Source organism: Cebus imitator, unplaced genomic scaffold (assembly GCF_001604975.1).
Source record: "Cebus imitator isolate Cc_AM_T3 unplaced genomic scaffold, Cebus_imitator-1.0 Scaffold280, whole genome shotgun sequence".
NCBI classification, from domain to species: domain Eukaryota; kingdom Metazoa; phylum Chordata; class Mammalia; order Primates; family Cebidae; genus Cebus; species Cebus imitator.
Genome location: NW_016107595.1, coordinates 2,337,749 through 2,343,503, shown reverse-complemented (window position 1 = coordinate 2,343,503; position 5,755 = coordinate 2,337,749).

Here is a 5,755-nt window from a genome sequence, read left to right as displayed (position 1 = left end):
TGTCAGATGTTCCCGATGCTTCTCCTTGGTCTGTTAAAGGCGTAGCAGAAAATACTTCAGTCCGTGACTTGTCTTTTAAATTTCTTTCTTTTCGTTTTTTTTTTAGACAGGGTCTCGCTGTTTTGCCAGGCCCCAGGCTGGAGTGCAGTGGTGCGATCTCGGCTCACTGCAATCTTCGCCTCCTGGCTTCAAGCAATTCTCCCGCCTCAGCCTCTGAAGTAGCTGGGACTACAGGCACGTGCCACCATGCCCAGCTAATTTTTGTATTTTAGTAGAGACGGGGTTTCACCATGTTGACCAGGATGGTCTCGATCTCTTGACCTCGTGATCCTCCTGCCTTGGCCTCCCAAAATGCTGGGATTACAGGCCTGAGCCACCGCGCCCGGCCTCTTTTCCTTTTTTGCTAGAGACAGGCTCTGGCTCTGTCGCCCAGGCTGGAGTGCAGTGGCGCCATCACAGCTCACTCCAGCCTCACCCTTTTGGGTTCAAATGATCCTCTTGCCTTAAACTCCAGAGTAGCTGAGACTACAGGCATACACCATCATGTCCAGCTAATTTTTAAAATTTTTTGTAGAGGCGGGGCCTCGCCATGTTGCCCAGGCTGGTCTTGAACTCCCAGCCTCAACCGATCCTCCCACCCTGATCTCCCAAAGTGCTGGGGTGACGGGCATCGGCCACCGTGCCAGGCCTCTTTCCAATTTCTTTTTTTTGACTGATCCACACATCTATTCGCTGATCTTTCCAATTTCTTGACGGATGTATCAACATCCAAAAGTTTGAAATTGTGATAGAGTCTTATTTGCTGTCCCCCGAAACCCCCAAGTTTTCATCTTGTCCTTGTGGAGGGCAGGCTTTATGTTGCAGGCCAGTTAAAGCTGAGACTCTGCTCTCCTGCCTGCTCCTCCCAGCCAGGACCTTCTGTCCTTACCAGGCCTCTGGCCTCTGTCAGGTGCCCTCCCCTCCCCCTCATGCCTTCATCTCCCCGCCTTCCTTCCTCTCCCCCCATCGGTGCTCCGGTGCTCGAGCAGCTGACCATGACTCAGCAGGGCTGGGACCGTGGGGGGCGGAAATGGTGGGCTCAGCCTCGGGACCGGCTGTGTGGGTTCCTGCCATAAACTGGGCAGGAAGCGATCAGCTGAGGCTTCCCCCACGTGCTCGCTGCCCGGACCCACTGGCCGGCTGACCCTGGGCCTCCCGCCTCACGCTCCGGATTAGCAGCCCAGCTCCCACACTCCCTCCTGTAATAATTCTGCTGACCGCAGTGTGCATTTATGAAGCACCCACTGCATGCCAGGCTCTGGCTGAGCTGGGACACACAGCCCTGTTGACGGGGGAATGGAGGTCTGCGCTGGGACACAGGGGTAAACTGAGGCTCAGAACAGCACAGCTCCCTGCCTGAGTTACACAGCACCTGAATGCCCCAACATCCCAAATCCTCATCCTCGGCCCGCTGTGTCTTCACCCTAAACAAAGTATCTGAAGTTTCCCCTTTTTCTCTGTGTCCCTCTCTCCCTGGCTCTCTGTCCAATTCTGCCTGTCTCTCACTGTCTCTATCTCTGTCTCTGCCTCCCCACGCCCTTATCAGCACCTACAGGGAAGGGAGAGGTGACAGCCCAACCCACCTCTCCCTGCTTCTGGGGGACCTGGACATGTCCGGGCAGCTCTCAGTCACTCCTTGTAAAAATTGGCAATTACTTGGAGGCAGGGAGCCAGAACCCTAAAGACAGGGCAGGGAGGTGGAAGATGGGCGAGGGAAGGAACTCGGTGGGGATTTCTGGTGCTGAACTTTGCCCCCCTCACCCCTACCCAGGGTTGTCGCACGCTCCCTCCTGCAATAATTGTCTCAAGATCACGGCAGCATCTTCCCCAGACCTTGGGTTTTTTTGTTTTGTTTTTTGTTGTTTTAGTTTTTTTTTGAGACAGAGTCTCACTCTTGTGGTCCAGGCTGGAGTGCAGTGGTGCGATCTCGGCTCACTGCAACCTCGGCCTCCTGGGTTCAAGCGATTCTCCTGCCTCAGCCTCCCGAGTAGCTGGGACTACAGGCATGCGCCACCATGCCCAGCTAATTTTGTATTTTTAGGAGAGACGAGGTTTCTCCATGTGGGTCAAGCTAGTCTCAAACTCCCGACCTCAGGTGATCTGCCTGCCTTGGCCTCCCAAAGTGCTGGGATTCCAGGTGTGAGCCCACACCAGGCTGATCATTGTATTTATTGAGCAGTGACAGGGCACCAGGTGGCTTCAAATGAAGTGCTGTGAAAGCACAGTCTCCTTGAATTCCCACAAGAGCCCCACGAGGAATGGGTAAACTAAGGCTCAAGACAGCAAACAGCCAGGTGTGGTGGCTCATGCCTGGAATTCCAGAGATTGGAATTTGGGAGACCGAGGCAGGTAGAGAGCCTGAGCCCAGGAGTTCAGACCAGCCTGGGCAATATGGCAAGACCCTGCCTCTACGTTTAATAATAATACCAATAATAAAACAGCGGACCCCATGGAAAGAACACCCAGCCATGAATACCTTCACTGGGGGGGTGCAAGAACCCTCAGTCCTCGGTGACTCCAAGGAAGTTCCTCCCACCCACGAGATCCACTTGCCCCAGGATACCTTCTTGTCCAAGTCTCTTTGGCGTCAAAGGTTTATTCTCAGAAAGCCGGCGACCAGTGTGTGTTCGTTCCTGCCGAGGACGGACGTGGGGATGAACATGTCACGGTCGTGTTCTTCAATGCGCTCCGCTCCAGAGAAGCCGGCCTGAGTTCACATTCCCACCCGTTCTCTCCCTGGCTGTGACACAGGGGACAAGGGGCTTCAACTGGCGGAGCCTCAGTTTCCCTGTCTGTAAAGGTGGAATGGCACGGCATCCCCTGTCAGGGTGACAGGGATTTTGTTTTTGTTTTTTGAGACTGAGTCTTGCTCTGTTCTGTTGCCCAGGCTGGAGTGCAGTGGCGTGATCTCAGTTCACGGCAACCTCCGCCTCCCGGGTTCAAGTGATTCTCCTGCCTCAGTGTCCTGAGTAGCTGGTTTACAGGCGCCCACCACCACGCCCGGCTACTTTGTGTATTTTTAGTAGAGACGGGGTTTCACCATGTTGGCCAGGCTGGTCTTGAATTCCTGAGCTCAGGTGATCCACTCGCCTCGGCCTCCCAAAGTGCTGGGATTACGGGCGTGTGCCACCGCGACCAGCCACGATGGGGATTTTGTACGCACTGGACGTTGACACAGGTCATTGCGCAAATCGAAGCGGCTGTGTTACCACAGGCAAGTTCCTCGACCACTCTGTGTATTGGAACAAAGGCCCTGGTTTTGTTTTTCATTTTGTTTTGAGACACAGTCTCACTCTGTCGCCCAGGCAGGAGTGCAGTGGCGCAATCTCAGCTCACTGCAATCTCCGCCTCCCAGGTTCAAGCGATTCTCCTGCCTCAGCCACCCGAGTAGCTAGGACTCCAGGCATGCACCATCACACCTGGTTAATTTTTCTGTTTTTAGTAGAGACGGGGTGGGGGGTGTTTCACCATGTTACCCAGGCTGGTCTTGAACTCCTGACCTCAAGTGATCCTCCCACCTCAGCCTCCCAAAGTGCTGGGATTCTAGGTGTGGGCCGCCGCGCCCGGCCAGGCCCCTGATGCTGAGGAAGACCAGTCGTCATCACTCACTCAGCACACGGTCACCAGCTGCCCTTGGTAGAGCCAGCACTACCGAGGATGGAAACCTAGTGACACAGAGTCCCCTCTGCCCCCAGGAACCCCAGCGAACGCCGGTCTCACTCAAGGACGCACAGGAAATGTATGTATATTTCAACTGTTTTATTTGCTTTCTGTGGTGTCAAATTTGGGGTCTCCTAGAGCCCAGCCCCAGGCAGAGTCTGGAAGATCCTTTTCTGCCTGGGGGGTCTGGGACACAGGAGTTTCGGACAAGGCACTCGCAAAAGTTCCGGGGGGGTGGGGGAGGGGTCAAGGGATCAGGGAGAAGCCACACTGAGGCTGGAGGGACCGGGCCCTCCTCTGGGGACAGAAATCACAGTCACCTTTGGCAGGGAAGGGTTTTTTCCTAGAGAGAAATTTAAGACAAGATAAAAACCTGAGATGTTGGAGGAGCCTCCAGAAACCAGCTGGTGCTTCCCTGGGCAGACAGAGAGTGAACTTGGCTTCCAAACGCTGGGGACGGGGCGGGGGGTTGCAGGCCCTCAGCCAGGCTCAGATGCCACAGTCCTTGGTGAGCAGAAAGCCTAATTCAAATCCCTCTGTGGGATTTCCTTGAGACAAAGTGTCAGGACACAAAAGCCCCCCCAGCCCCCACCTCTGTGAATGGCCTTTGTGAGACGCTGGTCTGGGTAGATAGAAGCCACCGCCACCGCCCAGTGACCCGTTCCTGTCCCCTTTTTGTGTGCTGTGAGCGCTGGAGAGGCAGGCACTTCTGTGGGTAACTGGGGGGAGACAGAGGAGGAAGAGAAAGGGAATTTGGGGGAGGGGGAGCAGTTTGGGGTGGGACTAGGTCCCTCAAGGCCTGGGAGTCCCCTGCCACTCAGCTGGTGACAACCATCCTGGAAACAGGTGACAGTCTCTCAGCGGGTATGTTCAGTGTCCACCCGGGAATTAGCTTTCCAGATGTGGGTGCTGGGCAGTGCCTGCCCCTCCAGCAGCCATTCTGCCGAGGGTCTAAGTGGAACCCCAGCCCTCGGCCTTCCTCCTCACTCCAAAAACAGAGACACTTTCCCTCCCAGCCAGCAGCCCTGGGCCCTTATGAGGCACTTGTGCCCAGGGAAGGGAAATTTAATCCAGGTCATTAAAACAAAGGCCTCTCCTGCTCCCGCAAGTCAGGACGCTGAGGACGGGCGGCCGCTCGGGGCAACCTGGCAAAGAACCTGCCTCCTCGACCATGATCAGCACCCCACGCCGGCTGCAGGATCATGGCGCTCCCAGATGCCTCGGATCAGAGGCTGGGGCCACGGAGAATAGGGCTTTGTCCGGCTCTCTCCGAAGGGCACTTCTAGGTTCAGATGCTACAAAAAGTGGGGAGGTCAAAGGCCAACAGTCTAGACAGTGGCAGCCAAAAGGGGGGCTGCTGTGAGGGGCAGATTTCCACGAGCTGCCACCCTCCACCCGGTCACCTCCCCCGGGCACGGGCGTGCGGGTGTAAACACACCAGCTGGTCTCGCTTCCAGCACAAATGTCCAAGACTAAAAGGCATCTTGGATCTAGTTTTCCAGCTCTCCCTTCTGCCCCAGTGTGAATACTTTCTGTTCTAGGTGTTTCTATGCCAGCAATGAGCAGAAGAGCAGAGAGGGGAATTCCCTTTTTTTTTTTTTTTTTCTGAGATGGGGTCTTGCTACGTTGCCCCAGGCTGGAGCACAGTGGTGTGATCTCAGCTCACCGCAACCTCCGCCTCCCAAGTTCAAGTGATTTTCCTGCCTCAGCCTCCGGAGTAGCTGGGATTACAGGCACGCGCCACCATGCCCAGCTAATGTTTTGTATTTTTAGTAGAGACAGGGTTTCACCATGTGGACCAGGATGGTCTCGATCTCTTGACCTCGTGATCCACCCGCCTCGGCCTCCCAAAGTGCTGGGATTACAGGCTTGAGCCACCGCGCCCGGTCAGCTTTTGTATTTTTAGTAGTGACAGAGTTTTGCCATGTTGGTGAGGCTGGTCTCAAACTCCTGGCCTCAAGTGATAGCCTGTCTTGGCCTCCCAAATGCTGGGATAACAGGCACAAGCCACCGCGCCTGGCCCTTGTTCTTTCTCTCTCTTCATTTTGAGACAGGG